An 11,027-nucleotide genomic window follows, 5' to 3' on the forward strand; every position below is an offset into this window, starting at 1 on the left:
CGGCGCCCTCCCCCAGACCGCCGCGCTCCGCTTCCCCCCCGCGCAGCCTTCCCCGACCGCCGCCACCGCCGGGCCCGGCCCGGCCCTTCCCTTCCTCCCTTCCCACCTCACCCACCCTCCCTCCCGGGCCGGTGGTCGGCGGGCCCCGCCGCCCTCCGCCGCCCTGCTCCGGCTTCACTCACGCTGTGGGAGCCGCCGAGGCGCGGCTGACAGACCTCCCGCTCCGCCTCTGCCGCCCTAATGGCGGAGCTCCCGCCGCTGCTGCTGCTGCTGCTGCTGCCGCTGCCGCCCGCTCCCGCGGCGGCGGGCGCTGAGAGGGCGGCGCTGCCCGCGGCGGCGGCCCGGCGCTGGCTGCGGGGCTGCTGCTGCTGCTGCTGCTGCTGCGGCCGGTCCGGGCGCATTCGTGAGGCGCGGCGCGGGTCGCGCTCCGGCTGCGGGCTTCGGCGCTCGGCTCCCGGGGCTGAGCGGCTCCCCTCCCCCCTCGGCACAAACAATGCGGCTTCACCACAGCGCTGCGCCGACGGGGGGGAGGGAAGGAGGGAGAGAGGGAGGGAAGGAGGGAGAGGGAAGGGACGGGAGGGCGCCAGGCACCGCCCAGACCCGCCGCTGCTGCCGCCGCCGCCGCCGGGCGGAGCCTGCGCGCCGCTGCCCGCCCGCCCGCCCCTCGATGGCGGAGGCAGCGCCGGGCCGCGCCTCAGGGGACAGGGCGGGAAAGCTCCGGCCCGGCAGGGAGAGGGGGCACGGAAATGCCTCAGCGCGGGGGGATTTAAACCCGGGCGAACGGGGTGTGTGTGTGTGTTGGGCGGGACGGGGGAGGGCTGCTGCACTGCAAAACCGAGGCTGGGAGCTGCGCGGAACTGCGATTTATTATTTCTGCGGGCAAAGTCCAAGCTCGAGCTTAGCGACTTCGCTCAGAAGTTCGCTTTTACGTCGTCTCCGGGTCGCGCTTCTGCTTTTGAGTAACTGGGATCGGCCTCTACGTTTTGAGTGGGCAAAAACCGGGTTGTTTCTAGCTCCCCGCGCAAAGGACAGCCTTTGTGGAGTATTATTTTTAGACAGCCATGTTCGAGATCTGGAGGATTTTACTGTGTGTTTCCGTGGGACAGCTGCACCCACATGCTTCAAAAACTTCTGAGCTAGCCCTGTCTGAGAGAAACACTTGTCTTTGCCTATCACACAGAAAGAGTCCTGCGTGCAGTGAAAAACAGCAAAGAGTAGGTGTGGCGCTCTTTGCCCATCTGCAACCCTCTTCTTTCTTCAAAACAACTTCATAACTCTTTTATAACTTTTTTTTTTTTTTTTAATATATATATTCACTAGAATCCTTTGCCTCAACCAGCAGTTACTTCAACAACAGATTTATGGCTAGGAAATCAGGTATAGATACACCTGTCATTACTTGCAAAAAGTGAAGTAAGGTCCTAACAGCTCAAGTAACTTAGCTAAAGAAATCTTGTTCAACAAGCAATATAAGTACTTTCCATCTCGTTTCCTTCCCCCCCCAAGGACCATCCAAGCAGGCTGCTCTCTAGCAAAGCAGAGGGTATTAAAACAGCTAACACTTGCGCACTGCACTCCCTGTAAAAGCAGATCTGTAGGATCACATTGGCACAGTAACTTCAACTTCTGACTTCAAAAAAAAAAAAAAGCATGTTAACTATACAGGTCATCTGTGTACTGCTTATAAGGAATTACTCTCTGGTTAGATGGTCATACCATCAGTCTCAGAAGCCTTACAACACGTTGATTTAAATTAATATAGAATTCAGCTTGTGACGGATACTAAAGAGGAAGCAGCGTACTAAATCATATATGTTAGTGTACAGTCAAGCAGTAAAAATGACTAGAAATTACAAATATTGTCAACAAACTAATAATATAATAAAATCCCATTTATGATAAAAACCATGTTGTTTCATCTTTTAACTGATAATCCACATATGTATCTGTCCTGCAGCTGTACAAGCACTTTATAACTGGAGACAAGTTTTCCACAGAGCTTGATGGTGTTCATACTTCCCTGTGTCTGATGCGCAAGTAAGTCTGGCACTTTTCCTTTTTTTTTTTTTTCCTGCCAGGTGGACTGCAGCACATGCCTTCAATAATGCAGCATTCCATACATGTATTTGCACCATTTAACTATCTTTTTGCAGTTTGATCTCATGCTTCATTCTCTGGTAAGCTCTACTTACATGACTTTGTTGAGATTCATCTTCCAGCTCTGCCTGCCCTGTGCACAAGGCACATTTGGTAAAAACACCCCATCCGTAAAGTGTAATGTCTTAAACTTCATGCTGATAAAAAAAATAAAAAAATAAAAAGGAAGTGGTAGTTCAAAAGTCATTTCATTATAAAGACAGTGGCAGCATCATTGATTCCCACGACCTGTTGACCAAGGACTCATAGCACAGCCTGAATCAATCATGACAATGTGTTACAGTGCCAGGATCTGATCTCCCAACTGATTTGAAATGAGAGGCTTCTGATCTATTTTAGCGTAACACAGAAAGGCCTCTGTGCTCCTCAGATTCTCTGCAGAGTTTCAAAGAACTGCTAAGCTTCATTTCCTAGTGCCCATACTAAAGACAGTAAATCAACTTCAAATTACTAACTTAGAGGCAGGGTTCATCAGGGCTCTGGATCCTTGCAATTAACCTCAGGAAGAAGGTATGATTTTTTTTACTATGGACTGCCCAGGCTCTGGCACAGAATGCATGCAATTCCTTGATACAGTGTTTCACAGCAATGGCACAAAGATCAGAGCAGGCCTGACACACAGTCCAGTAATAGGAGCCTTACACTTTCAAACCTCTTCTCATTGACCTTATGAAAGGCTGCTAGATCAGGATCTTCAATCCTCAATGTTAAAAATCTGTAATGTTAGCTTGCATTATTTCAAAATGCAAAAATGTATGGTATTGCCTGGTATATTTGACCAGTCCTGAGCACATGCTTCTATAATCTCAAAGATTTGTTTCCTTGCCTGCTCCATCTCACAAGTGAGACCTAGCACCTCAAAATAGTTTTCTTTCCATTTTTGGAAGAGGCGGAAACAATTTTAATGGGATGCCGTTCAGTTTCAAGCAAAAAGATAACTGGCCCTCTGCATGATAGTTTGATGGCAACAGGACCCTCATCACCTTTTTTGGCACTAACTCAATGGGGGGGGGAGGGGGGGGTTGCTCCCGCTCCATCACAATCTTCACACTCCTGCTTAGCAGCATCAGGTTTTGATTCAAGTTGCCACTGCTGACTCACTCTCCAAGAAAGATTTTCACAGATGGAATATCTTCTGCTTACCAGCTTTCACCTGCAGTAGTTATCAAATTCTTAAGGCAAACATTTCAAGAGGAAAGAATCATGTAAACAAACTCAAATGCTATCCATCTGCTCATTTTCCCTTTCATAATCAACCTTTGAGACATTACTACATTGCTCAAGTATATCACCTGCACAGCAAAACTTTTGTTCCAGATTAATAGAGATCAATTTGGACTTGCTGCAGCCTTTAATTTTTGGCAGTGGTACTGATCTTCTTTGGACAGAACTCTGTATCCCTTTCCTTCTTTGAACAGACAGCTGCTAAAGGGACAAGCAAGAGCCAGATCCCATGCCACATGTTCTTTAGAAGTCATAAGAACCTTTCTGTTTCCAGATAGATTTTGGACTGCATGCATGGGTCTTCACACCAGCATGGCGACAACTCTGCCTAACTTCGCTAAGACATTGAACACCACTACATGATTCCACAAACCAAACTGTCCCCATAAAATTTCCTAAGTCTCACTTCCCCACTATATGGTTTGCTTCTTTACACTCAATACATAATTATATTCCCCCAAAATATGTCTGATAACATATGTTACTGTGGTTTCTCACATCCTGTAAGGGGGATGCTTTTCCATTTCACTTACCTCATCAGTTGTGGTGCTGGCAAATTACTCAGGGGGGCTGACTGTGCAAGGCCAGCTGTTCTTAAAAAAAGGTTGTTCCCAAATATTGCGGAAGTCCAGACAGCATACACTGTGATTAAGATGCTGCAACTCTATCACAAGACATGTTACAGCAACATGCTGACAAAAACACAACTGTTTATTCTCAGTCTGTGTGGTGGTGTAATGTCCCTGCACCTCTTTTGGCGGATCTCCATGAACTGCTATATTTAAATACAAATCCACGTATCACTGATCCATCAATACTTAGACAGAAAGACAACATCTTCATATGAGACTGAAGAGGAGATATGGTCCAAAGTCCTAGATGGCAATTCCAGAACCTTTTAGCTTCAAATACAGAAGAAAAGCATTGAGTCTTTTCACTACAAGATTACTGCACATCTTCTTTGTTCTCTAGTTAGTAAGAATCATGCATTTCCTTTTTAATTTCATTCAGTCCTGAAGATTTTGACCACACTGTGACAAAGGCTTAGGTAAGATGAAATAATATAGGTGTTCACCCCTGTTCACTAACTGCTACGGAATCAAAGTATTTTGGTTCTTTTGGCCTCACTAACTCTTACTTTCTGTATGCTCCATCTTTATCATCCTCAGAAGGAAAGAGGTTCTCTATAAAATTGATAAGGAGAGTTCATGGTGATCTAAAAGAACAGCCTTCTCTGAAACATGTTTTAAAACAGACTGCAGTCTCTGTCAGTGCCTCCTATGATACTGATAAAGACAGAGTCCTTTTATCATCAGAGCTCCACTAGAATTCAAGCTACATCACTGCGCTTGCTAAGAAATACCTCTGTGACTTACATGTGCTGAGCAGTCCTGTGGAATGTTATCTATAGATAATACTTACAGACCATTTGACAGAGTGGTCATTAGGCTGTACAGCTGCTATGCAAAGGTCCTTACCCCATTTCCATTTAAGCATTTGTATGAACTACTGCTTGGAGTCACCTATTTCAAGAAAAGTTATGTAGCCTTTGTAGTTAAACAGCTCTTTGAGAGGCAGAATTGACAACGAAACCTACTTCCTGCCTCCCTTACCCTTCCACTGTTCCAAATCCTTTAACATCACATACCTTTGGGATTTTGCAGTTATAAGGCTCTCTTTGCGGATTGTGCATATAACCTTTGCATAATGGAAGGTGGGGCTTGCAATTACCCCCGCAGGCACTGCAAATATTAAAAAACAAACAAACATGCAAACAAAAAAATATACTGTATTAGAATATATGTTAAAGCATATCTGTGTTACACTTCACAAAAGAATCATCCCAAATTAACTTCTATTTTTTCAAAACGCTGCACCAAAAGCACAGAGATTACCCATCTACTCACCTGTAGGTCTTTTAAACAGCAAAACGGAACTATGCTTAATGAAAACGAAAAGGATAATACAATGAATGCATCCTTGGTGATTCAAGATATATAACCACAGAACTTATGTCAACCACATTGCTGAAATTTCAGGATTGTTGTGAGGTAAGAAGATTCAAAAGCTCAGAAGCAGGTCAGAAATAAAGCTATATGATTTAGTATTTCTTCTTAAGCTGATTAAAAAACAAAACAAAAAAAAAAACACAATTTGAGCAGTTATTTGGACTCATACCTAATGATATTGTTGTTTACAGAAGAGCAGACAGAGCCTTAAACAAGGAAGTATTATTCCCCTTCTCTCCCGTCATTGCCTCTTTGGCATTAATTATTCAATTCCTAGTGCTTACAGATTGGCACCTTTAATATGTTCTGTATGGTAACTCCACCTGCAGAAGCCTTTATGGGAAGCTATCCCTGCCAAATGGTAATTGCCATTATAATAACCCTTCACTGTTTAGCCTGTTGATTTTCTGTTTAGTCCCCTGAACTGCCTCACTGCACAATCAGACAAACATGATTGCCAGAGTAAGGAAGGCAGCAGAAAAGTAAACCCAGGGTCTGAGTGCCCCTTTAGTGTTCCTAATTATTAGGCATCATTAGCTTAAGCTGACAAAAGAAGCTGCATGTTTAGAATGGGAATGTCTGTGTCAATTCACATAGAATAAGTAACTGAGCCAAGTTATGGGCAAAGAGAAAATGTCAGCGGTAATGGGTGGGAATCAAAGAGCAAAACAATAATTGCTATGTGAAAAGTTCTAAATATATCGTACTTACAGAGCAAAGAACTACAGCCACTGTGGCTAAACAATTTACATTGTATTTTGACTTCTTTTTTTCCCCAAGATGTCCTGAGGAACTCAGCAGATGAAGACTATTTATAGAAGGTTAATGAAACAAATTAAATTATTTGAACTGAAAATTTGTGTCAAAAAGCAGCCACAAAGGGGGGGGGGGGGAGGAGGAAGAGAGAGGGGGATTGCTCTCCACAAAAGTACTTGTCACACAATGGATTTTTCAAATCAAACATCATTTTCAGTAGTTTATAACTTCTTCCTGTAGTTGTTCTCCTCATCAGGTTTGGGTTTCAGAAGATTTTTCTTTCAACTTGAATTCAGGCAACTGCTTAAGCTGGCATGTAAACAGTATTACTAGAAACACATTTTTATTTTCTCTGATAAACTTTATGGAAGGGATCAGGAAAAGGTTAATAACTTACGCACTTTATGTATTAAATCACTTAGGAGACTTCCAAGGAATTTCCAATTTCTTGCTGTCAGTATCAGAACTTGTAACTCTTAATATCTAATAAAACACAAATTTTGAGTTTTTTTTCCTAGTTAGATCACTCTCAAAGGTGCATCTCTGAGAAAGAATCCAGTGTTTACACCGAGTTAATACTTCAGCTCTGGTATAATTAAATTAAAATTCAATCAGCGATGAAACAAATCCAGCCTTAATTACTTTACTACCTCTTCCTCATTCATTCTCAAGGACAGACCTGGTCTGCAGATGATTAAGATGGTATGTAGCAGAGGAAGCCTTGCTGTTGGAATCCCCAGTCATTTACTGCAGAAGTAATCCCAGAATAGATGGGCTCATTTAGAATTAAAACCTTGTCTCCTCATTTACATGAGGAAAGACAACAAAGCAAGGTGACATCACCTTGTGGAAGTGAAAAAATAAATCAGGAGCAAGATTCTGAATGCATGATATCCACCAAAAAATTAACAAACAGGAAAACCAGATATAGCTCATAGCTTCAGAAGGAGTCCAGAGAAAGACGTCCCCTGATCACAGAAACCCTACTTGTATGTATCAGATAACAAGCAAGCAGTAATGAGCCCTGTGTAGGTTTTCTTTGCCTTATCTCAGACCTGGCAACCTTGACCAGTGCCTGGTGATGGATGATAGAGATCTTCCAAAATCACATATATATAAATCAGTTCTAATATATAATATAGCCTCATAAAGCAAAATGAATCTTAAAAAAAAAAGTAGGGTCTTCAATGTGATCACTCCACATAGGACTCCAGATATTCCAGCATCATCCTCATTCCATATGAATTCATATTTCATATTCTCATTCATATTCCATATGAATAAATCCTCTGAACTTCCTGTCATATGCACAACTCCACACCAAAATTACCAACATACACTCCTAATGTGCTATAAATCCAGGACAAAAAAAACCAGAGATAAGACAGTTGTTTGTGACAAATGAGGTAATTAATATAAAAGCACTGGCAGCAAACGCTGTTTAAACTTGCTCAGAACCACTGCATAATTGTTCATTCTTTCTTTTCTGAGCATCCAGCTTGACACCTTGGATATGATGAGCAGAGCCAAGTGCCTGCTGAAGTTAATGGGGTATGTATGCTAAATATATAAATACTCTCCTATGTTAAGTGTTCTTAGAAACCATACCCTTGTGATACTAAATTGGACGTCCAAATTTAGTACTTCTGACCTTTATTTTAAGGTTTTGATTTTAAGTTGGCACTGTCTACACAGGGTCCTGGAAGAGGCTGGAGTCTATACAAAAAAAATAAATTGTTTTATTAAATAAGTTATCTCAGTGCATACAAGAGGCACCGAATCTTTATGCTTGATTTAAGAAGTACTATTTAAGGCAGTTTTTGTCTTAATGATTTCATATGGAAAATGCACTACCAATACACGAGGCATTTGAGGTGAAGCTAAAGGTCTGAGTGATAAGTTTGTTTCTGTTACTGAGTATGAAGAGGTTTGCTGTTAAATTCTGCTAAAACCAAGTAATAGCAGCAAAATGGTTATTGCTCCCACCACTGGTATTACCAGTATACCATTATAACATTAACTATCTCCAGTAGCATACACATTCAGGAAGACAGAACTACATTAACTTATCATTGCACCATCACTGTTACCATTACTACCAAGAAAAAAATACAAACAGATAAGAAAAATAAATTCAAATTAAGATGAGAAGATTAGTGGCTGGAGAGACTCTGAGACCACAGAACACAAAGCTCTATCTGCAGCAACTGCACCTCTGCAATCTTCTCATAGCTTGTAACAGCATATTGACAGAGAAACAGATACATTTAAGGAATATATATGTTCTGTCTGTCATGGTAGGAATGGACACCAGGTTTTCACCCAGTTGCCTGCTGATTTTAGGCTTTTATTATAGCCTGCCCTTGTATTGAGAATGACAGAGAGCTATTGACTTACGGTTAGTGCAGTGATATTTCCTTCTTCTCCGAGCCCAAAACACCTGTTCTCCAGAGAATCTGAACAGTTTCTTTGGGACCATGATCTCTTAGCCTTCTGATACTCCACAAAACACAACAGGGAGCTAGGTACTTTGCAGTTTACTCCAGGGACTGAGAAATGAATTTTTGACATTCATTTAGTATCAGATCACTTTTAATTCATGACAGGTTAAATTAAAAGTACAAATAAAAGTGTTTATTCACTATACCTGAAACAGACAACAAGTTCATAAAAATATATAAACGGGGGGGGGGGGGGGGAAGATACTCTTTGAGGTTAAATAAGAAAATTTTTGGTTACTTACTGTCAAGATGCCTTGTGTAAGCTTTCCTAATATCCATTTTCCAAAGGCTTATGTTCTTTCACATACTTACACCTCAGATTGCATGCTTTATGCAGAATCTATATCTTTAGACTATCACTACACCCAAAACTGTGACATCCACCACAAGCTGGCAGTCTGGAGCCTTCCCCAGGTACTAGTTACTTTCTTTCCTCTGCAGTCACCTTATCAGATCACCCCCATCTCTTTGTTTTATTCTTCATATTAACTGATTGCTTGAGATAAGTCTTTTTGAGCTGTTGTGTTCAGATTTTTGAGACTGACTTTCTTACATTTCTGGTGTGTTTTTGTAGAACAGAAGGAAGTTACAGCTATATCACACTCTATGTGTGATATACATCTATACACAGACTGGTTTTCATGTAACTGAGATAATTTAATCAAAGTAGATAATTTCTTTAACCATTGCTGAAATTTCCATACTAGAACATGTGAAAAAAAAAAAAAAAAAGACATTCAGAAAAATGTGTGGAGAATCAGGAATGTGCAGTGGGAGAGTACAAAATGAATTTTCTTTTTTTTTTTTTTTAAAAAAAAAACTTGCTGTACAGTTTTCAACTATAAATTGAAAACTCTTGAAAGTCATAGCTATTATAAAAAAAAAGTTGGCACATATTCTTATGTTGTCATGCCTTTCATTGTGCGGTGAGAGTAACTATATAATTCCAAGTAACATTCAACACATTGTTACAATTTCATAGTTCTCTAAGACATGCTTTTTGAGACGATACATTTCTGTTTGTTATTATTGCATGTTAAATAATCACCATGATCGCTTGATTGCTAGTCAAGAGACTGGTGACAGTGCCTTAGCTAAGCTCCCACATTTGTTACAGAGTCCAAGAGACCTGGCCAAGACCAAACTTTGTTTTTAGGCAGCTGTATCCATATAAATGCATTTTTGTAACAGTGGAAACTGGGCAAGCCAGAGTAACACTGTCTCAAATTACTCTGGCCTCCAAGTTAGTTGGCCTCAATTTTCTATAGTAGCAGCTCAACTGCAAAAACATAAGTTAAATAGTTACACTGTGGAACCAAGAAGGACTGTCAGCACACACTCTAATACCTACTTTATTTCAAGTCTGAGCAGTATATGAACTTTGCAAGAGATTTCCCAAGGAAGCACTAACTATAACAGACCATTTACTTTATGCTGACCAGCAACATCCACTTGGAAGGCTGAGCAAACAGTACAGAAGTACAACCATGACAAACAGTGTAGAAAAATGATCAAGAGCTCCACTATTTCATATTGGAGAAGGATCAGCTGTTCCCCTTCCCCTCCCCCCCTCCCCCCCCATATGCACACATAATCCACCAAGACATTATGGCCTCAATTTGTTCATTAAAATAAATAAATAAATAAAATCAGTTAACTGATGAAGACGACTCACATCAAGAAACAGGTACTTGCTTAAATATGATGGTTGAAGAAAATGAACTTCTCTCTCTAAACACTGACTCAATTTAAAACATAGCACTGCTTTAAAAAACAGAACAACAAAAAAAGGATTTTACCATCAGTACTGCGACTGCTTTTCTCCTGCCGAAGGCAAGATGCGAGTTACCGTCACTGATGACACTGAAGTCAAAGTAATGGATGCCTGTGACCGCCACCAGGAATCTGGCAACAAACGTCAAAGCCTCACCAGACCATGTTTCCACTCGGCTCTCCATACATTAGAAGCCATCACCTACCCCACTTCATCCCCTTCCCCGAACGCAAAGCGTGGGTCAGGTCCGCCTGGGGACCCTGACCGATCCTTCCCAAGCACGGAAGGCAGCGAGCCAGCAACAGCCGGACACCAGAACCGGAGAGCGCTGGGATCCCAAGCCAGCAGGAACCGGCACCACGGCCACCACCGATCCTGAACGCCTCCCCTCGCGGCGCCCACACGGGAGCTCAGATCCAGGCGGAGGCGGGAGACGCAGCAGCAGCCCCGTCCCCGCCGCCGCCACCGGCGCGGGGGCGGCCATTTTGCGGCGCGGTGACATGTTGTGCGTTGTGCGTCGTGCGTGCCGCCGCTGCTGCTGCTGCTGCCCGCCCGCCGAGCGGCTGCTGCTGCTGCTGCTGGTGCGGTGCCGCCCCTCGGAGCCCG

General features: G+C 42.7%; 1 protein-coding gene across 8 annotated transcripts in view; it reads right to left on the reverse strand.

The window, feature by feature from the left end:
- BRD1 (bromodomain containing 1) overlaps positions 1 to 10,919 on the reverse strand; it is a 72,595-nt gene extending 61,676 nt beyond the window's left edge. For 3 of the 8 annotated variants that reach the window (XR_005266790.2, XM_038181574.2, XM_038181570.2), the window contains exon 1: positions 183 to 10,919. The gene's annotated coding sequence lies outside the window, so the exon portion shown is untranslated. The remainder of the gene's footprint in view (positions 1 to 182) is intronic. The other 5 variants (XM_072033013.1, XM_072032999.1, XM_038181567.2 and 2 more) reach the window with 5 other exon arrangements.
- Positions 10,920 to 11,027: the final 108 nt, after the last annotated feature.

The sequence above is a fragment of the Anas platyrhynchos genome, chromosome 1 (genome assembly GCF_047663525.1).
Source record: "Anas platyrhynchos isolate ZD024472 breed Pekin duck chromosome 1, IASCAAS_PekinDuck_T2T, whole genome shotgun sequence".
Taxonomy (NCBI): Eukaryota; Metazoa; Chordata; class Aves; order Anseriformes; family Anatidae; genus Anas; species Anas platyrhynchos.